The sequence below is a fragment of the Colossoma macropomum genome, unplaced genomic scaffold (genome assembly GCF_904425465.1).
Source record: "Colossoma macropomum unplaced genomic scaffold, Colossoma_macropomum, whole genome shotgun sequence".
Taxonomy (NCBI): domain Eukaryota; kingdom Metazoa; phylum Chordata; class Actinopteri; order Characiformes; family Serrasalmidae; genus Colossoma; species Colossoma macropomum.
Genome location: NW_023494801.1, coordinates 16,535,332 through 16,558,843, shown reverse-complemented (window position 1 = coordinate 16,558,843; position 23,512 = coordinate 16,535,332).

Here is a 23,512-nt window from a genome sequence, read left to right as displayed (position 1 = left end):
ACTGAACTGTATATTTTTAATAATGTGTTCTGTGTCAGAAATGTCTCATACATATAAAGAAAGACTCGACAAAGTCCAGCAATTCATCCCTGTCCTTCAGCAACACATCTGCTGTAGACAAAAGAGCTGCTACATAAGCTGTTACCAGAATAAAAAGAATTTATTTATTTGTTTTATCAGTACCACAGTGAATGAACTGCATATGAAAAAGGGGGGACTGGGCCAGGTTGACACCCAGTTACAGTTACAGAAATAAGCTATAGGGGGGAGCTCATTATTGTACACAGCCACAATCCTACCCAGCTGACAGGAGAAGTCATAAAACATGGTGTGAAACCCTGACATATGTATGTAACAAAAAATGGTTCAGAAACAAAAGCTTAAATTTCGTGTGCGGCTTATAATTTGGTTATATTAATGGAGGTTAGATGTTCTAACTGATATTAATCAACAGTTTATCTAGAACTGTAAAATATATTTTTGCTGTCAAACAGAATCTTGTATCTCCATTATGGGTGAGCAATAAGATGATATTTTATCATTATTGTGATAAATTATGCCACAATCATATACATCATATAGGAGCTCTTTGTAGTTCTACAATTACAGACTGTAGTCCATCTGTTTCTCTGCTTCTCAGCAGCACTGCTGGAGTTTCTAACCACTTCAGTGTCACTGCTGGACTGAGAATAGTCCACCAACCAAAAATATCCAGCCAACAGCATCCTGTGGGCAGTGTCCTGTGACCACTGATGAACTAGAGCAAGACTAACATAAACTGTGCAGCAACAGATGAGCTACTGTGTCTGACTTTACATCCACAAGATGGACCAACAAGGTTGGTGTGTCTAATAGAGTGGACAGTGGCCACTACAGAGCAGGTACTATTTGTGTAGTGGATCATTCTCAGCACTGCAGTGACACTGACATGGTGGTGTCTTGCACTGATATGAGTAGATCAGACACGGCAGCACTGCAGTTTTTCAAACACGGTGTGTCTAGAGGGTAAAGTTCCCATTTTGGAGATACGAGGCTTTGTTCCTACAGTGACGTGAACTTGTTTCCAACATACATAATAAAAAAAAGCACAAACTTACGTTTGTTGGCCTATACACTTTTTACAGTACAACAATTTTTGGTACTTGAACAAAGTACATATTACTAGGAAATGTATGACAGTAAACTTATTATCTGATCTTCAATTTAAAGTTGTAAGTCAGCCCTGATACCTTTTAAACATCATTTTTTTCACTACATATTAGACATTTTTTGGACATAAAAATGTAAGTGACCCCAAATGTAAGGGACCCCAGTGTGACTTACTGGTATGCAAAACTGAAAAATGAGAGTTAAGAGAACTTATGACTAAAAGTTTGAGTTGAGTTCAGCTGACTTTTTGTTTTTGCAGTGTTGTAATGCCCTGACTGTGGATTGTTGATATTTTAACTGTTACAATCTGTCCCACCTGCTGTTACAACTCACCCTGGTGGTGGGATAGGTTATAACAACAGAACTTTTTGACACCAGCTGACTCATATCGAAAGTACAAGTATTATCTACACTACTGTTATTTGTGAAAGTCAAATATTGGTTCAAACATTTGAAATCACTTGCCATATTAACATTTTTTGTTATTTTTTGTTATTCAAAATTTCTGTGAACAAGAACTTCATAATTGAAAATAATCTACTGTAATTGTCTATTTAAATTAATGTTTTTGTCAAGTCTTCTATCTTAAAATGATTAATTTACTTTAATTTGAAGGAAACTGATATCAATAATTGATAGGACCCTTAAATGAGGTTAAATGTGTAAAACTTTTTCCTAATTAAGATACATAAACAGCATGTAATAAGAACTGTTTGAATGTAACAGCACATCTCTCTCGTCCTTTCTCTCTCTCTTTAATCAATAACAGACACGTACAGTCCTCACCTCTGCAGGATGTCAACCATGTGATTGGCACGAGTGAAGAGCATGAGGATCCATCAGCACCGTGCCGCCACATTAAACACTTAACTCTCATTCTGTCTGTATTTACAGAGGAGCCACGTTCTCTAAGCTAATCTCTCTCCATCTGCAAACAGGACATCCATTCTGCTTTCTTTGTTGCAGCGGCCAGAGGGATTCATACTGAAGTGCTTTTAGGCTCCCAGCAAAAATTATTTTCAGACAGTAACACTTTGCAAAGCCTGTAGAGCTGCAGGTTTTGCTGTTGCTACATTATGGTTTGCCTAAAGGAATACTAGGCTTTATCTCTAGCTCTGTTCCAAAAGCTAGTCTGTGGTCCAGGTGAGCTGAGAAATGCAGCCTATGTTCTGGGTGTGTCTCAGAGAGCTCCTAGTTTAGTAGCTGGGGTACTGTCCACAATGTGCCATAAAAACCAATGAGCATCCCTGACTGGAAAGAGATTCACGTCTCCTGATTGACTTTTGCAGAGTTTTAAAATGGAGGATGAACGCTGTGTGTTACCTCACCTGCCTCTTTTTAAATGTTTATTTTTCACACTTTTGGAGAAGCAAGGCATTTTCATTGTCATTATCCATTTTCTACTAACTAAAATGTTCATAAAAACATGTTAGCTACGTAGCTATGTTAGAAAATACAGACAGATTCTGCTGACCGCGTCTGACCGAGTCTTTGTTTTTGAATGCCTCTTTTTCTTAAGCCCACAATTATTTCCCAGTATCCTGTTTCACTCAGATATATGTCACATTAAGAAAGGAAAATGCTTCTGACTTTAAGTTTAAATCTTTACTAAAAGGGTCAAATGAAATGTTACTGAAATGTTAACTGATGTCTACTCAGTCATCAGTTGACTGTTTTTAGTTGCTTAGGTGAACCATGGTCTGGTTGTAGCAATGCTAATGAAAATTAGCACAATTTCAATTAAGAAAGGCTAATTGCATTAATTATTGCTGTATGTGACTAATTTATGACTATCTGGGTTTCAGTATGAACAATATGAAAACATCAATTAAATGACTGTAATATCCCATCTTAACAATAGCAGTATCACTAAGCACAACGCAATGGTAAGTGGTCCAGTTGTCCAGTTGACTATGTCTCTGTGATCTGTGCCATGCATAATTGAGTCATGAGTGTCCCAGTGTTCCTGCTAGCAGGGACCTAGCCAGTGCCTGAATTTGTCCTCACCAAGTATTGATTCACTACATATGTAAGTAATGAGTGAATCGAGGCACAGTCTCTGACAATTTTGGGAGATGCTCCCAGAGTTTCTGTCATGGCCGTCTGTCACCCAAAATCCTTTTGTGCACACGTCTGGCTCCAAGACAGTTCAAGAGAAATGCCTGTAGATGAAATAAACTACCAGTGCAAGTAAACTATATAGTAGTATACACAGTACGCTATTTCTTTAGCTGTGAATCTGTTTGAGAGTAAACTGAATGCAGGGTGCAAAAGGCACCTGCTTTTAGTGAGTTTAACAGTTTTTAGCTGCAGGACAGCATTTCACTTCAGAGAAACTGTTTTGCCTGCTACATACTGTGTAATTACTTCAATGTTTTGCTAACCATCTTATCATTACATTCACAATATTTTCTCCATTAAAGTTTGTGTGCCAGCTATTTTCTGATGATGTGACAAAGCAGCCTAAGTAGACCATTACATTTTGCATTATGTAATACAAATAAGGAGCCTTCATTGGACAGTCCTATTGAGGACTCACCTTTCTGAGCTGCAGCCTTGCTTTTAGAACTCAGCTTCTATCTGCAACATCTGTAATATACAGCCGGTTACCATAAATTACAATAAATGCATTAAACGCCTTTCCTTGCTCTTTGATAAGAACAGAAAACCCATTGATTTGAGACACATTTCTAATAGAATCTATTGGGCAGTTGCTGAGCTCCATGAATAAACATTTGAAATAAGGGGCTGCAGTGAGTTTTATCTTTCGAAATTCTGGAGCAACACAGTAAAAAAGCAGTTCAGTATTTGGTAACAAATTAGCACAAATTCTTCCCTTTGCAAAAAGTTCTATCTCAGAGCACAGAGAAGTGTGTCATAATGATTGTACACCGTAATCAGCTGTTTGCTATAGAGATTAGGTTGAAAAATGCTGAGTATTCCTTTAAGAGGGTGTTGACCTTCACAGTTCTCTTCATCATGCTGGGTGCATTGTGCTGATCACGACTTGGCTGGGAGCTGGACCGAAGGTGTGGAGGTGTATGAATCGAACTTCTGAGTCAACTAGTCATTTTGAAAAGTAGTCAAGTCAACTTCACTTTCATTCCCTCCATACACAATCATTTTCTATTCAGTCTGATGTCAGCTGCCTCTACTCACAAAAGGAAGTAGACTCGCACTACACAAACAGAAAGAGGAAACAAATTACAGGGTAGAAAGAGAAAATGTTATTAAAATTAAAAAGAATTTAAATGTAGAGCTTGATCATAATATGTTACATTGTGATATTTTATCAATATTAAAGGGAAAAAGCTATATTCTAATTGTATTAGATGTTTTCCTGTAACATGTAACCTTGTTGCAAAAAAGTTTGACCTGGATGTGAATTGGATTCATTAGAGTCATTGAGAAGAACCGTTTAAAAAAGGTTTGATGATTGACTCAGTGATGAGTCAGTTTAAGGGATTTATTGACAAGAAACAGTTAAAAAAAAGTTTGATGTTTGAGCGATGAACTAGGTCAGCGGTCGGCAACGTGTGGCTCCGGAGCCGCATGCAGCTTCTTTACTGTCCTGTTGCGGCTCCACAGCAGAATTAGATTTTTAGGTAAAAATAAAATAATCCTGCTTTGCAGTAAAATAAAGCTCTGTTGATCGTTCTAACACAGTTTACAACAATAAATGGTCTTAAATGCTGGAGTTAATGTATAACTGCTAATTCACCCTTTAAACCTGAAGGTTGGCGCACAGACTGCTGGTCATGATAACAACGCAGACAACAGTCTCGCCTAGTTAATAGCTAACGAAAAGGTGACGAACATCAATAATTTGAGACAAATTGACTTCTACGCATTTGTAAGCACTCAGCTGGTTTACTGATATGTTTAATCTGCAACGAGAAACTGTTGAACACTAAAAAAGTTGCGAAGCTTAAGTCAGCTTCTCGTTTGCCAGCTTCTTGCTTGACTTTTCCCATTCCACCTTAAATGGTGCAGCAGGTACATTTTGGTGCCTCAGGCACTGTTTAAGGTGGAATGGGACAATTTGAACAAGAAACTGGCGAATGAGAAGCTGACTTCAGCCTCATGAAAAGGCTAATGTTTAGAGACATTTTACAAGAATCTATTCCTCTTTTTTGCAGAAATGTTTCCTGCCGGAGATACGAGAAAAGCAGCTACAGTTGAGCTAAAGCTTAAAGCAGAGCAAAGTTAGTCCTTTTTTTTTTAGCCAATACTAATACATTAGCACATACTGAGACATATTTACAGCCAAGACAAAACATTTGTGTTGCTGACCCCTGAACTAGGTAGATTGATTTATTGCAAAGAACCGGATTTCAGTCGTTTTTGACTGATTTATTGGACCAAATCAATCTTTTGATTGATTTGTGTATTTGATGACTCATAGGTCAAACATTGCTACACTCTATTTTCCTATGATCTAATGTTCTTACATGAGAGGTTCTTGCGTGAGTTGAAATTGTAATAGAACTGCTTTTAGATTGCTCACACAAAACTATTTTCAGAAAGTAATACTTGTTGAGCTCACAAGGTCAATTTATTTTTATTTGCTCCTTCATCACCTAAGATGTGTAGCCTTTGATGGTGCTCTATTATGTGCTGGTTTGGACCTTCGCAGGGCAGCATTTCTTCATCAGGCAGAGTCTGTGTGCATTGTTCTGAGCAGGATTTGGCTGCTCTGCTGGACTGAAGCTGTAGAGATGGGAGGTGGGAGGTGAATTTGATGGCAGTGATTAGACTCCTTGTCTGAAGCCTCGTTCCTCATCCATCACTGCACTGCACACCTCTGCAGGTATGTGCTCTGCAAGCCAGATGGGCAGCACTGCTGCAGTTGAGCTGCACATGCATGTTAACATGTACAAACACACACAAACCACGCTTATGCATACACAAAAGCGCAGAAGTGTGGAAACAAGCATTTTCACCTGCTCAGTTAAATCACTGCTGCTGGCACAATAGTAGGCAATTCATGCAACTGCTGAGTCACATCAAACGGCATCAGTTACAGTCATATGCAAAAGTAAAATTACATGTTGCGATTGATTCTCCGAGTAAAAAGTTAGCACATCCTCTATCAGGAACAAACTTAAATACTGAGCTTTTTTATACAAATTTTGGTACATAGATTCTATTTATTTGCATTCAACACACTGGAAAAAAAAAACAACAAAATATTAAATGTTCCAAAACTTTTCCACAGGAAACATTTTATGCTTTATTTTTTATGTTGTGTTAAATATGTTAAATTCAGCAAATAAACAGTAATCATGCCTTAAAATGTGTGGAAGTGTGTTCTCTGTAGAGGATGTGTTCACTTATTTTCACTTAGAAACTCAGAAAAAAGGGTGCCCAAACTTTTGCCTGATCTTTTATTCACACTTTATCAATCAATCTAATCAAACTCTAGACCGATATCACAGACATCGTTAGACATTTAACTATATACACTTATTTTTGTGTATACATTCATTACACTTGTATATGCATTCATTTGAATACAACCTCTATTTATTTGAGAATACAAGCAAAATGTTTACACATGAGCTACTCAGTACTGCTCACTGTATGGGATGTTAAATTGTTTATTAGTGTCTCTCTACATGTCAATCCTTTAGTCAGCATTTTATTCTCTCTAACAAAACCCTAAAACAATCATAACTACTCAGAAATTGTTTCATTGACAGGAATAACTCTGCAGTGTGTAAATCTTACATAAGGACTGAATGAAAATAGATATTGTAATTGAAATCACATTAATCCAAAAGAGATGGCATGCAGGGATGGTACATTTACAAAGGGGGTGGTTTTATGTATTCTGTGGTATTCTATGTATCTGAATTGTGTTGTGTGATGTTTTTTTCAAACTGATTTTTATTGGACTTGTGCCTAGATGTTTCTTTAGGATGTACAAAACATGCCCTACATGACCTTACATGTTTTTAATAAACTAGAAACTTAAACATTTGAAAGTGTTGTATGAAATGTGATTGTTTTCTTTGTTAGTTTGCAATAACTTCACATATTAAATCCAAAAACTGTTTGGATTCAGCCATTTGATTTAGAAAAACTCTCAACAGTACTGCTTTGGGAATAATGCCTTTAAAAAAATGTACAAACAATAATAAAAACAAGTTTCTGCTTGTTTTATTCCCCTCAAACCTTTCAGGTGTTTAAAACATCTCTGGAGCAGAAGATTTTTAACAATAGCTTGGAAAAGAAAACTGTCAATAATTATTTAGACAGAAACCTACTCTTCATTTTGAAAGATCTAGTTGACTCAGTGTTTTTACACGATTGTGAATGTTGGAAATGTACATTTTATTTGTGTGTTTTTTTCAGATATATGTACATTTACTACACTTTTATAGTTTCTTTTGTCACTTTTTATCATTTGCTTAATTTATTTCAGGTACTTTATCTTTAACTTATTCATTTATTTGTTTGTTTCTTTGTTTTTTTTTATCTGTCCATCTTTTATATTAGGGCTCCAGTGAAAATGAGGCCTTAGGTCTCAGTGTTTCTTCACTACAATTAAATAAATGTATAAAAAAACAAGGAACACATTTTGATGAATATGAATAATACTGTCATGAAATTATCATTTTCATGTGAAAGTATTAGAAAGTAGATGTTAACAAAAATATTTGTATTTTAGAAACAGTGAAGAAGTTTAAACGTCAAAAGAGCCAAACAAAACCATTTAGCAGGCATTTTGTCTAACTTAACTGAAAAGTAACTGTCAAAATCATGCAGTTAAGGTGTCCATAAATGTTTGAGGCAGGGTATATTGGCCATTTCCATCAGCATAGTCTCAATGGTACACATTCATTCCCATCAACACTCAGTCCATTGTGCAAGATACAGCAAAAGAAGAGGGATATAAAGTGCCGCAAACTGCAGACTCTAGCTGTGTTTTGCCTTTGTATTAATATAAGGAGAGATGTGAAGTAAAACTGATTTACTAGCCTCTTCTATTCACATTCCTATCCCACATTTACTGCATCATATCCAAAAGCATCTCTGCTTGCTTTTAATGAGTAGAGACCATGGCTTACTTTATTGGTCAGTAGGCTGCTGTGTTGGATGCAAATGCTTTTGGATGATAATATACAGGGTAGTTACAAGCTAATGGGAAGGAAAGGGACTGTAGATGCACACACATGACCTGCACCTCCCAGGGGTTGTCTCATCATCAGCTTTAACAGCATATTTAACACCATAAAAGCTGCTGCACCGTACAAAGTTTTGGTGAATATAGACTGTGTGTGTTGATGTGTGTGGATGTGTGGGGGTGTGTGTGACACCCTTCACCCCCTCCGGAGGGTTCCCATCTGGGCCGGTGCATTGTGTGGGCTGGCAGGCGCGGATTAAGTGGGAAAGTTTAGATTGATGTGGTCTGACGGAGGGGGTCAGCTAGGCAGCCTCACACTCCTCATTACCACACGCTGGTGGAATGTGAAGCAGGAGATGGAGCTGAGCCGCAGATTAATACCCCTCTAATGGCACTATTTGACTTAAACACACTCTCACAGCCATGGCAGGGGGTGTGTTAATGCTTGCTTGCTGTCTGGGTGCCATGCTTACTAATCCCAGATGGGACGGTTTCCTGGCTTTTCATAGATGGCTGCTTTTTATTTTTATTTTTTCAAATCTGGTGATGTTACACACTAATCTTGAAGAATGATGTTATTTTAGACATGTGGTTATTGTCTGCAGAATTATAATAATATTATTTTGATCCAAATTCACTTATGAAGTACCACGGGTCAACATTACAGAGTCTTACACTATACCTTGCAGTGATATTATTACAATTAGGGACCAACAGGGCCAACTTCTAGACTTACTTAACAATTTATAATGATAACTACATTCTACTCAGACGGCATGTAACACTCTTAAAGGGTAATAAAAAAGTCTGCATAATTAAATTACAAACAAATTAAAGATATAAACAAATACATTCAGAGTGGTTTGATGACCAAGTCAAAATTCTTCACAGTGGTGGTGATAAGAACCAAACGTCTGAAGAGTTTATGCCTCTAAAATCTACATGACAGAAAGTTATTACATAAAATGATTATGAATTCGCTGCCTGAGACATTTTTTTCACGATTGTTTGCAGATAAGATTTTGATTTAAAGCATATACTTCCTCTCATTCATTCTTAGCGTTGACATATGACTAAAAATATCTGATTTCTTCTGTGTTTATTTGATATTTTCGGTGGCAAACATCAGGAAACACGGGTTCCTCTTGCAGACTCCGTAAAAGTGATGGGAAGGTTGATTCAGTTCACCGAATCGATTCGATTCTTTCAAGCAGTCCCGTTCAGTGAATTGAACGTCTGGGTTAACGATTCATTTGTGTCATTATAATAATGAATTGCTAAAGCCAGCTTTATTCTCACCCTCCATATTAGTCGGTCATCTTTATTCTCTTTATTTGCTCCACTGAGCCAATGAGTCTGATGTCTACCACTCACTTTCCAATGAACTCGTTCCTCTAAACGCAGGGCACACTCTAAAGAGAGGAAATATAAAGTAATTCAAAGATATTGTTCTTAATGTGTTAAAATGTCCTACTTACGACACTATTTCAATTGTGAAAAATATATTGTATTAGAACTATTCAATCTGTTTTACCAGCGTAAACATCGCAAGAATGCTTTGAAACGGTTTCAGTTGATTCACTTGGACTTGTGTATCGGTTCGAGCGAGTTACTGTGAAGAACCAGTTCAAAAGAACGATTCGTTCGCGAGCTACTCTTCAACTTTTTCAAGCAGGCAGTCGAAAAGGGAGAGGACCTTTCTCAGTTTCTCGTTATCTGTTACTGAACACTGGCAAAAGGCATCCTCCGGCATGTTAGCTAGGAATTATAATACCAAGAAATCATCCGCGGAAAAAGTCACAGCCTCCTTAATTTAACAGCAAGTCTGTCAGTAATGCTGTGAGAAAAGGCGGGAAAGCAGGAGGTCATATTTGTGTAGTTTACGCTTCTAAAGATGTGACGTTACATTTTGAAGATGTCTAGCTATTTGCCCAGAAGTCAGAAGATGTCAGAGAAGATAAAGTATGTTCTCACCAGTAAGTTATCAGGCCCGCTTCAGCAGCGTTTACTAGCTAGCTAGCTAGCTAATTAGCTAACTGTTTGACTAGCTAACAAGCTAACGGAGACTATTTCATCTTTACGTTCTCTGATTAGTTCACTAGCGAGGCTAGACGATGAGGTTGGATACAGGTGGCGGACATAATAACAGAAACAAATAACAGTATTCATATATTTGCTTTCATAACATTTTCAGTTCTCTTCAGAATACTACAGTGTTGAGCTGGAGTATTGGACCATTCTTCAGAAGAAAAGCCTTCATTTCTTTGAGGGATGGAGAAGGTGGCGATCAACATTAACTTCCTGTCTATAAAGGTTAGATCTTGTCTTTTGGGAGACCATAGAAGCCATTTCTTCGTCTGTGGGGTTCATAGCTTTTTTAGTTGTTTATCAGTGTGTATGAGGACAACATCAACTTGAAATATAGCTAGAAATATACTGAGGATTCACTGTTAGCACTATATGCTGCATCTGGCCCTGTAAAATGGTAACATTTGTCACTGAACTTCAACTTAGGACCTGATTTTTGAAACCATTACACATTACACATTTACACATTAAATAATTTGAAAGTTTTTGTGTCAATTTGGGCATCGACCTGTTTGAAACTCCAGGATTGCAGATTTAGTCCTTTTTTCCGAGTGGGGTTTCTATCATTTTGTCAATTGTCTTAATGGGAATATGTTAACTATGGTTATACTGTCTTGCCAGGTTGCCAGAAGATGTTATAAAAGAAAAAAGAATTATTAGGTACTTTTTTTCTTTCAGCTGTGCTCAATTTACAAAATCATTTGACAATCCCTTCAGCACATCAGCCCGGTACTAACATTATATGTGCCTTTGTGTGGTTTGTGTTGCACTAACTGTTCTAGGGTTGACCTAGACGTCATTGTGGAACCCATGATAGGGGAGATTAGATCACATTAAATCTGTTTTGCAAATTGAGGACTATCTCTGACTGCATCTGCAGCATACGTTTACATTTCTGCTATCAGATAAGCAAGTGGCTGGGCAAGGAATATCTGGACAGATCAATCAACATCAGTATTTTGCTTAATTGTTTTTTTTTTTTTTTATTTATTTATTTTTTTTGTATTTCATATACAGTCCTGCATTGTGCCAGTATGCTGACTTAACTTTTATTGATCGAAATGCTCTCCCTGACAGGGGCATTTAACCCCCCACTTTAATCTCCTTTTGTTTTGCTAATGTACTTAATTACCTGCACATTTATAGAGCTTTTGCTGATGTGGTTGTGTGTTCTCTTACACTGTAATGATCATGAAGTGGGCATAGGGAAGGCCTGTTTTAAGCGTTCCGTGCTAACAAAGCTAGCATTATGGTGCCAAGTGACTGTTTTATTTGTATCACTAAAATGTGGGAAATATGCTAGTATTAGATGTTATTTAAGAAAAAGAAATGTGCATAATAATTAGTGGCATAACTAGGGATGTAGCAGTTTGGAAATTGTTGGCCAAATCCACCTGAATTCGCATTGCAGTGAAATTTAACATTTATTTCTAGAGGCTTACAAATGCAGTAAAATGAATAAAATACTGAAATTCAGCACATCAGTCCAGCATCGCATAAACATCCTGCTTTTCTAAAAAGCAATAAATATGTCATTAGATATTGATTTAAAATATCAGTCAAATAAATCCCAAAAGTTGCAACCCCTAGAATTTGCCTACTTAGGAAATTGCCATTTCACATGGTATAACTCCTCCTTCTCTCTACCCCTTTTACTCAGATTAGATGCACCGAGATGCCTAGTTTTTTCATTAGGCAGTATGGGCAATATGACAATATTTATTCATTATTGTGATGAATTATGTCATACTAAGCTTTTCTGAGCATATTGTGAGTATTGTCAGAACTATAACACTGACCAGCTGCATGTTTCATTACAAATACATCATAATTTGTCCTGTGTGGCACTACTGGTGTTTTTTTACTGTACACCTTATTAACAGTTGGGTGCTTCTTGCTTCTTGCCATATTCCTATAGCCAGGACTCGTAACAGTTGCTCCCTATTAAACCCACCTCAGCCTCTCCTCAAAGGCCTCATGTCCAATCTGTTCACAGCTCTCTGAAAGTTTTATGGCGGCATGATTGGAGGTTTGAGGCTTTCCAGTGTAGATGATTAGATGCCTGAATACTGTGTTAAAGACCCCCCTACACACACACACACACATTCTGCTATAGCCATCTGTCCTCCTTCAGTCTCTGCCCCTCACACCACTCCCCCATGCACAGCTGGATCTGTTATAATTCTAGCTGCCATGCAGCTGTGCTGTGGCACAGCTTTAGCAACAGTCATATATAGGTTGTGGGTAATATTTGAAGACATTTCATAGGTCACAATATGTATCGTGATATTAACGTTTTCTGAGTTTTGCAAACAGATTGGAACAGACAAAATGCACCAACAAAATAGTAGCGCCAACTAAGGGTGTAAATGGTTAACTGGTGTATCAGGATACAGCAGTTTCTAATTGAATGGGTGGATTTGTCATTCAAGTTGAGGAATGTTTTTAAATTTGTATGGTGAAGGCGCAACAGGCAATTGGTACTGCTGGATAGGCCTATTAAGTACTGTCGAGTTAAATACTCACTGGTATCTGGCCCCACCCATCAGCACATCAGTTCCACAGTCCATACAAGAAACATTTTTTAATAACCTACTGCATTAACACAGAGTTCAGTGGATAGGTATGCTCATTAGAGTGCGTATATCAAGAATTTTTCAGTAGCTTCAACTGTGGCTGCAATTAGATTATAGAGCCAGAACTATCAGTTTTATACTTGGTATTTTGATGGATCATGTCCTTGATGCCAGTTAATAGTTACACGCTGGCTAAAGATACAGTGACAGTCAGTTGCTGATCAAAAGAATTTGCCAAAATTCAGCTCCCTACTGCCAATTAAATAACTATGAGAAACTGAACAGTTTTTATTTACTCTTATACTATTTAAGAAGTAGGAAGAAAAAGTAAATGAATAAAATCAGACAATTGCATAATGGGCAGACGAACAATTAACTGTTTGTTGTTATGCGGTTTATGCAGTTGCTGTACACTGGTTGTTGGTTACAGGCGCTCAATAATTGGTCTAAACATGTATGTTTATGATACATGCAGTTGTTCAGTGTTCTAGAATTCCTGAGAATTCCCATGATACACTTGTAGGCTGTAATTTATCATGAGCGATAACATATCATCATTTTTCCCACCCCTAGTTGCAAACCTACATAGGCAAGCTTCAGATTACACTGCTACTTCATCACTCTGACACACCACCACAGTGAGGAGCAGAAAAGGTGTTTATGTTTCAAAGAACTGTCCAAGGCCATTATCTTAATCTTCGTTTTGTGCCCTTTTTTAAATAGTGTTGTTTTTAACCTGTCTTGTATGCACAGATGGGTGGAGACGTTAAAGATCACGGCTAACTTCATACAAAACAGGTGTTAGTTGTTCAGACCTTGAGGTTGCTCTTAATTGAGAGTGAATTTGCTCAACAGTTAGCTCGCTCTCAGACTCTGTGTGTTTATGCTCTTGGGATCAATTATATAAACAATAAAAAAGGATAGGAGGCAAATAGCTTTTCTCCTAGACATTATATTGGCCTTCACTTTATGAGAGCTGCTGGAAAGAGCAGCTCCAAATATCAACAGGCCCATCAGACAGCTGTCTTCATTTATTGACAGGCAGTTGACTTATGCTTAGAAAAACTCATCATGTATTTTGGCCCAGTGGGTCCACCCACATCTTCAGGTCGTTTGAGAGGACATTGGTTACATTTATGTCTCATCAACCAGTTCGTTCCATCTCCAGTGGAATCGAGCACCACTTCACCGCTCACCACGCTGCTTTTAATTGCATGGCCAAGTGTTCATCACCGGGGACCTCTTAGTGGAAATCATCTTGACCTTCCTTTTGCATGGGTGGTCATTGTTCAATACCGCTGTAGTTACTCAATTAAAGCATATTTTTCCATGGCTGTCTGCAGCTTTTAGACCAGTCCAGGGGAAGAAGAGTACTCAGCTTCTGTGACTGTAATCTCTTACAGTCTCTGTGAAGTACAGGGCTTGGTGCAATGCCACTGGTTGCCCTCAGCAAGCGGCGGCCCTGTTTGGCAGCACCAAACTCACTGGAGTAGCACAATGAAGTGAACATAGGGAATGCATAAAATAGGAACTCAGTGTTAATGACTCAGCTGTAACTGAGTAAAAAGTACATTTCCTCACAAATATACTTAAAGTAAAAAGTATTATGAAATGAAAATACAATTCTATTAAATTTTGCTTGCGTACATGAGACTAAATTGATGAAACTATTTACTTCCCATCTCTGATTTAAATTTTATAGATTTTGTACTTTTTTTCTTTACATATTTTTGAATTTTCTTCTTTTAAATGACACACTTAAAATAACTTAGCATATGCCATTATTGCTAAAACCAAAAATCAGTATTGTTTTGTGACGTTGGTAGATATCACCCACAACTAGTTTTGGGGTAGCTACTCAAAAAATGCCTTACACACTACTAATTACTTGTCTTAAACTGTAGCAGGGTTACTTTACTTATTACTTCCTAGAAAATGTAATCTCACTGCTCATTACTTAAGTTACTCTCTAAAACCAATACAAATCTGTACCAACTGGAAAGTACTAGGAAAACTCCAAAAGTCCATCATTTAAAGGGCCTCATCATTTAGAAGGCATGTCAGTATCTCTGCCTTTAGTGAACATGGTTTAGCGTTAACTGCAATATGAAAGTTCACTGTCCTGAACCAAACTTCCACTGTCCCAAATAAATATTTGTATTTTAAAGTGTTATTCAAGTATAAATAAGCACACCATGCTTATGTAAATAAGATCGCCATGGTAAACCTAATGATTAAAACAATGTTTTTAACAAAACTGCTTAAATTCCTACTACTGAATTGTATTTCTATTTTACTATAAATACATTCACATCAAAATTAACACTAACCTTAGCCATGTTGGTGCAATACTGGCTACCAAGTTCCAGTCCATTTTTAAATTGAAAATCTATCTCATGTGGATAGTCAGTGAAACGTTTTTCTCTTTTAACTGTGTGATACTCTGTTGTGACTAACTTGGTCAACTTGGAATCGGCTTCACTGTTCGTCCCTCGTATACATATGTTCAGCGGTCCAGACGTGCTAGCGGCTTTTCGCTGCTATACATGCAAAGTGAAAGATTTGTCGTGACACTCGAGTGATTGTTTTCTAAAAGTTGTAGTTCTGCCAAAAAAGAAACACTTTTATCTGTCTTGTTAGGATATTTATAGTATTCTGATGATGTCTTAGTCGTGCTACCACCATGAATTTCATTCAGCAGTGCTGTGGCTGTTTGTAATGAGATAACAAAGCAATAACTGATCAGCAAAGGCAGTAACACACATTCACTACTAAATAGCTTTAGTAGCCACTTTTGTTAGTTCTTGTAAAATCTCATGGATTGGAATGTTCTGAACTCTGGGGATGAGCAGGTTATATGGATCCAGTCCACCAGTTCGGCTAATCTTCTCATAGCATTTTCTTGAGACTGCATCCAAAGCGTCTGGATTTAAAGCGTCTACATCTAACATATCTTTTCATGTTTTTGGTGTTCGATTTTGCTTGGTCTTCATCCACGTGTTGTAGCTGCGGTAACTGTGACAAATGCTCTATCAGAGTACAGAGGGGTCAAAAACGACCTATGAAAACTGAGTTTTCCATGAGAGAATGAGGCTGTGGACTCACTTTGCTTCGTATTCGTGCTTCGCCGATATTTTCCTGTGCATCTTGCTCTGATGTCATTTGCCAACAGATAATATCTTTGGTTTGTTTCGCAAATGAATAAGTTTTTGCATGGCGAGGGTTTAGATATTCAAGTCAATTAAGTTTGGCCTCAGTTACATTGTAACTGTTCTCCAATCCCACCCCCCCACCACTACCCACAAACCCACCCATGGACTTGCCCAACCAGGCAAGTGATTTTTCGTGCTGCTGTCCTGAGGTCGCATTTTACTTGCCCCAGGCATTCGCGCAGTCATTGTTGTTGAACCCTGCTGAACACAGTCAGATATGCTGATTAACATTATGAGTGGCTAATGCTGTTTGAAAACTGAGAAACTACCAACAGCTGCCACTAAATAAACTCTTTATGAATATAATGTAAAACTTACAAAACTTCAGAGTCTGCAGAAACACAAGTCTGTCCTGTTTAGATGGGTTTCTCTCTTCTTCAGCACACAAATTTTTATCTACCAGTTTCATATTAGCATGATTAGATACTTTAACAGATTTCTCACAGAGTTTACGGCTTTTCCTGCGCTCGCACTGCAGTGGTCATATTCGCAATCAAAGTCATGCCATCAGCTGTCGCTGGTAGCACACGCAACTCGACTGAAGTGCAAGACAGGTAGGGATGATCTGTATAGAGGAAATTTATAGAGTAAATTTGAATCCATGTGCTATTAATACTGCTCTCTTCTTGTTAAGTCTGTAACTGTAATGTGATTTAAACTGTAATGTGTACTACTCCATCAATGGAAAAATAATTACATTACTATAATGCTTTACTTTGCACCGCGTTACCCCAACACTGCTCAAAGCTACTGCTACCTTCCTCTGCATTTTGAAACTTTCACCTTCATCTCGGTCACACTGCTGTTACCCATGGCGGGGTACAAATTGATAACAGACATTCGTTGTCATATATAATCAGTCTCTGCGTGCTGGGTGTCTCCCAAAACCCCACCCACAGCACCCCTCCGTGACTGTGTGTTATTAACGCCAGCCTGTGGACTCCAATTTGTTTCACCTAAATGACTTATCAATAAAGCCGCTCAGCTCACTCCCATCTGGCAGTGGACTGACAGGCAGCGAGCGAGCAGCTGATTGGACACACTCACCCTCCACTCCTTTGAGCTTCTGCACCCCTCACTCTCTTCAAGTTTAAAGATGTTTCCCCAGGTGACCTCTTTTCAAAACTCATTACTCTCCAAGTTTTTATTCAGAAAGCCGTTGATTAAGCCGATGTTTAGGCAAACCTCGTACGTTCATCATGTGATAGCACTCCAGGAGCCTTGCCAAGGCCATTCTTTTGGCTGACAGTGTGAGGGATACCCTTGAGACAAACATTAGTTTAGGAGAAGTTCAATAGACTGACATCCTTTGTAAGCAAAATGATTTTTCCATTTCCTCTGCCTCATCTTCTGTAAAAAGCAAAAGAAGTCTGTATGGAATGATCCGAGATTCATTATTACTCTTCCAGCCAGACACATTGCCTAGACAAGCACAGAACTTTGTGAAGTTTAGTTTGTTTTTATTAAGTGTATAAGTGACAAATAGATGAATATAAGAAACATTTTTCTATATGGACAAGAAAACCAACACAACAACAACAAATCAAAAAGAACAAAAAAAAAAATCATTCTGATCATTTGGGATGTTCAGAAACTGACTTTACATGCACAGTCCACATTTGCAGCCAGATCCCCAGTCCACATATTCTTCATTAAAGCTGTTCATTAAAGATGAATGAAGTAAGGTTTAGACAATGACAAAGGACTGAATATTGATTTGAAATAGAGTGCAAATGATGAAACCTGTGGCAAAGATAAGATCAGCTCTTAATCACCTCTCAGACCTGCGCATCATACTGTGAACATTTCCTTAAAAACCCTCTTGGTGCTGTGAGTCTTACGTGTTCTTTCTCTTTCAAAGGACCAGCGGCCATCATTCTTGTTGCTAGTGGCCGCATCCAAACGTAGCATCTGCTTTTCTGCTCCGTCACTGGCCTTTTCTCGGCCTCTCTGCCAAAAGCACAATTGTGGCCTACAAGTTTATGTGCATGGACGAGTAGTGCCCTTGCAGCCTCTGTAATCTTGTTTGATTTGCTGAGAGCTTGCCGAGGTCTGGCTTTACTGTCACTATTTACAGCCGTAAGGCGTGAGTTTGTCTGCCAAAGCTGCTCTTCTGCCTCTTCGTTTTCCTTCTCCCGCCCTCTCTGTCGCGAGTAAGCACACACTGATTTACATCCGTCCTTCTCTCCAGGCTTGCCACCCTCTTTTGTTGGTTCAAAACGGCACTCTGTTTTGGAGCCCAGGGCCAGTGGTGGACGTTTGGGCTAAATCACTTCTAATGTTGCCTAGTTTGGCTGAGATAACTCCGTTGTGCAGTCATTTTTGTAGATCTGGAAACAGCTTTATTTCACCAGAATGGGCTCCTCAAAAACCCCTTGCAGGCTCTACTAACACAGTTGTTTCCTAATTAGTGTATGTTTGCTCACTAATCTTTATAGCCAATTAGGAGGAAGAGTGGCTTGGGGATGTTTAAAAAGGAATACTCCAGCATTTTTCAACCTAATCTCTGTTTTCATGATTAATTACCACGGACAGTAATTTCCCTCATCTAAAGAACAGAAAACATACAGGAAAAAAAAAGTGTAAAAAAGGATATGATGTGCATTTTTGTATTGGCGAGAATTATTCACTGTGTTGGTATGAGTTTTGTCGCTTTTGAAATAAGTGGAATAATACCTTTGGAATAATACTTTTACTAATATAAATACATATGGGCTAGTCTTTGTATTTCAATATCTGTATTGACCTTTATCCTCCAGCTCAAATTTGTACTTTTTTTTTTCTTTAAAAAAGAATCATTATTGTAATAACATGTCATTGTTTTCCTGGGGTCATATTACCTTGCTTGGTAAACTGAACTGAACTAACCCTGGTTCAGAATATTTATTTATTATTTATTTTTTCAATATCTGTGAAAGGGCTTCTGACCTTGGCATTGCGCCATGAAGGTCACTCAGGGTCTTCTTTAGTACGTAAAATCCTTCCTATGCTTTCTTGAAAGCATTACAGAATAAAAGTCCTTTGTCGGTTGTGCTGCATGACATTTGAGGAAATCAGAATTCAAGGATTTAAAGTTTTGCAACTATTTTTAAAGTTTGTGTGTTTTGCAACATGTTATAATTTTAAAGGTTTCAAACATAAAATCATGGCCATATTACTTTTATTTCGAATTTTATGTAGCTAAATGACTTATTAATAGTTCACCTAATCTGCATATATAGTTGGACGGTTGCACCACCTGACATTTTTAGATTTTTAGAGGCATAAATGCCTAAAGTGAATTTGAAATCTGAAAATGTATTCATATGAAGGATGTATTGTAGAATTGAATGATATGTCATATTTATTAAATGGTTTAATAGGAATGTAAAGGATGTGGACACAAAAAGCATCATCATGTCATTGACCCATTAATAATTTGTACGCTACAGATGCAACAGATCCAGATTAGGTTGAAAAACTGAAAAAATTCCTTTAAGGTTTGGGAAGAGTTCTGTTTTGGCCCTGTGGAGATGCCATGTCTATTCACCACTGAATCTGACATATGTAAAATGTCAAAATTTATTTCGTACGTAAACGTTAGTAGCGATGATCTCCGTTTTCTCTCCACTACCACTCCTCCACCAGTCTTCAAGTACATTTCATTCTCTCTCTCATGTAGTTCAGTAACGCACATTGCTCAAACACAGCTCCACCTCTCTGACATGTCCCTCAGGGCAACACTAATCCATAACATGTCTTTTACAGCGAGGACGACAGTCACGCGCTCACACCCATAAATCCGGAGCCTTATTCCTCTAATAGCCTGCCGAGCACAGTTGTTAGGCCACCGGGAATGGCTCATCGCTCTACTAAGTGACAAAAGACACTCTGGAAAGAATGGAGAAAAAAAAATTAAACCCTTCTCGCCATTTGCCTTCCCTGAATGATCTAGAGTGAGAAAATCTCTGGCCCCTTCTCCTTGTATTAATGTCCGAACTAATGAATTTTGAAGCAGACCTTAAAAGTGCCTTTCAAGGTCTTTGTTCCTGTCTGACACTTTTAATCTGGATGTGTTGAGCTAATGCCAGATAGCCACTGCAGTGTGTTCTGAATATCTCCCATTTTCACAACATTAATGTTCTGATTAGGCGAACGTGACAACTTTTTTTATGACCAAAACTGATAAATCGAATTTACACAGCTTTTGCCCTCCCCCAAAATGTAATCAGTGAGCTATGAGGCTAATGTAGCTAACAGGTAATACCAGCTACACCACCAATTAGCACTGTAAAATCTTCATGCCTACACTGTTTGACATTGTTTAAAAATGGACAAATTTACATAGATTAAAGATAGTAGTAGCTTCTTGCACGTACATAAAACCAGTAAAGGTCCAATCCAGTTAAGCTTTGTTTGTATCATGTGATAAGAGCATTATATGTACTTATAAATGCCTTTTCTTAATCAGAGCTCGTTATATGTGACCTTTTTTGCTTTGTCATCTTTTTCCTCATGACAAAAATATAAGACATTTTGACTAACGTTAAGTGCGTGATGCTCTCTGTTTTGAAATCTGTTAGGACTTTAAAAGTTGTGACTGTATGCCTAGCTTAAGGGACAAATGAATGTTGTTTTCTCAAAATGTTAACATTCTATTCTATCAGCAAGGCTTGCACACAGCACGTCTCTCTTCCTCTTCGGCAGATATGAATTTTCTCCAAATTGAAATTGACTTTATTTGGACATCAGTAGTAGAACCTGACCAATATGGAAGTTGTAAGGTTATGTCCTATTGTTGAGAGATTCTGAGTTTGAATCCTGGCAATTCCGCAACCAAAAAAGTTGCTAATTATCAATATGTTATCGCCAGTACCAATAAAGCCATGGCTCATCAATGTTGGACAATGCTATGGGCTAACTGGTATATCAGTCAGATCCTAATTATAATTCCTTCTATTGTGGAACAGAAAGAGACTAAGGGGGTCATTTGTCACTTTATCAAAAAGCTCTAATGCTTTTAATGCTAATGCCGGTGATATTATAATTTTATAATTTCATGTTCATTTTATAATTAATTACTTCTCACTTTTACCCATTTTTTTTTGAAAGTACATGTTTTGAACTTTCATTCATTCCCACATTTCTATTTGTGAATTGCAGAAGATGTATTTATTTTGATTTGAATTTAATGTAAAGTTGTTGTGAGCAGTTTATTTTGTGGGAAGAAAAAACTTTTTTTTTAATATATTTTGCCATGTTTCTGCCATTGTTTTAAGATGGGAATGTGAATCAGCTATAGATATAATTCATCACGTCATTAATTATTCCATTAAGTAATTGCATTTCAGTAGTATAGTAAGATGACAGTAATAGCTACAGGCATCTAAAGGTTAACATAGACCAACATCTGTGCGGCCTCCTTTTCTGCTTTTGTACCAGCCTTTCCTTCTCAGTTGTTAGTATGTGGAGTTTGAAAATACTTTGTTAGCGTGTGTTCTCTCAGCGAAGCCCTTTCACACACTCTCACAGTGGTTTAATCCGTTGACCTTTCAGTCTCCTCAGCTGTCTATATCCCCCAGGCCTCCAGAGGTCCGAGGTCTTAAACATTTCCCCTTCGTGCCACTCTGATGCAGGCCATTAGCCTTTGGTTGCCCTCCCTCTGAGTCCAAACTCTGACCTAATTAAAATCATTTGTCTGTCTTTGACCACAGACATCTATGAAAACAAGGTGAGAGGGAGACACACAGAGAGAAAACAAGGGGGTGGGAGTTTATTGGAAAGTTTATAAAGGGAACAGAGGAGTGAGAACTCTTCTCAGCATGATGTCTCTCTCCTGCGGACTAAGCTTGTGAGAACATATTATTACTCCACTGGACTGAAAATTGTCCAGGCGAACCCAACTGACACTACTGAAAGGGGCAATGAGCAACTGACAGGGTGTTCACAAGTTTCACACCAAGAGAGCAAAAGACTGGACATTTGGTGGAGGCATTTGAATTGGGGACAGAAGTGTTCTGTGTTAAAGTGATAGTTTGGCCACTCTCAGTTTTCTTCTTTCCCCAGATGTAGCTGATCAGTAGGGCTCTTGTTCAACATATCAGTACGGCAATATAGTGTGTATGAGAGAGTGCCAGTGCAGTAATGATTGTCTCGAAATTTATGAATTTACTTGCTTATAAATTTACTTTATAAAGTGATGCTACATTCAGCTTTTAAAGTGTGATGTTGTACTACATCCAGTGTGCAGTAAACATGTCCTGTAGTAGTATCGTCAGTTGCCGATAGTTTCCATCAATCATGATTTCAGTCAAGTCAGATGATTTAAGTGTCTGAAAACATTCTGTGCTCAGCTTTAGGTCTTCCATGAACTAAATGACATCTCTTACTAAACATGTATGGGGTCTTGAAAGATTTTTATGTTGTCATTACATGTAATACAAAAATATTAGCATTTTTTACTTTTAACAAAAACTACATTTATAAGACATTTTCATGATACACAATATGCATCACAATGTTTAGTTTTTCTGAGATTTAATATGTTGGAACAGACAAAATAGAACCTGTAGTATAAAAAAATACTATAATAAAAATAACTATAATACACAACTAATGATTTTTATTCAGTGTTTCACATACTGCACTGCACTTCGTCCTGTTAAACAGGCCCATGCTCACTTATAGTATATAATAAAACATGTAGTTAGTGAGTGTTCTTTAAGTGCTCATGATCCATGATAAAAGCCATGATATAACACAACGTCATATTGTCCACTCCTAATTAAAAGAGATGTCTAGGTACTTCTGTATATATAGTGGATTTATAAAAATGGAGAGTAGTACGTTGCATAGCTAAAAGCAGTATTAGCAGCTGGAATTTCAATAAATATAATTTATTGCCAAGTTATTTCTTTGAGCACAGGATTGCTTAGGAGCTTACCCAAAAGGTCTGAGCTTTTGGTGAGAATAATTTGCCCTGCAATTTCAAAGTTTTGATTATGGTTTCTAGAACACATCACCATCATCGTTATAGAGGCATAAGGTGCCTCCTCACACTAATGGCAGAAAAGGGCTGTTTATAGCCAGTTCTAGCCTCATCTAATAAACACATGAACGGAAGGCCTTTAAGGTGCTTGACAGGTTACTGGCTGTGTGTGCTAAGTGTCCAGCATTTTTTGTGGTCTGATGGTTTAGAAAATGGAGGCATTCCTTATGCTGTTTGCTGCACTCTTAAAAGAGCCCACAGTGGAGTATAGACTTACAGTTCACTGCAGTACTGAGAAAGATCTACCACCCAGGTAATACTGTAAAATGCCAAAAAACTTGGTGTAATTTTTTGTTAAATGTTTTCTGCTGTTTTCCAAATGTTGAAAGAT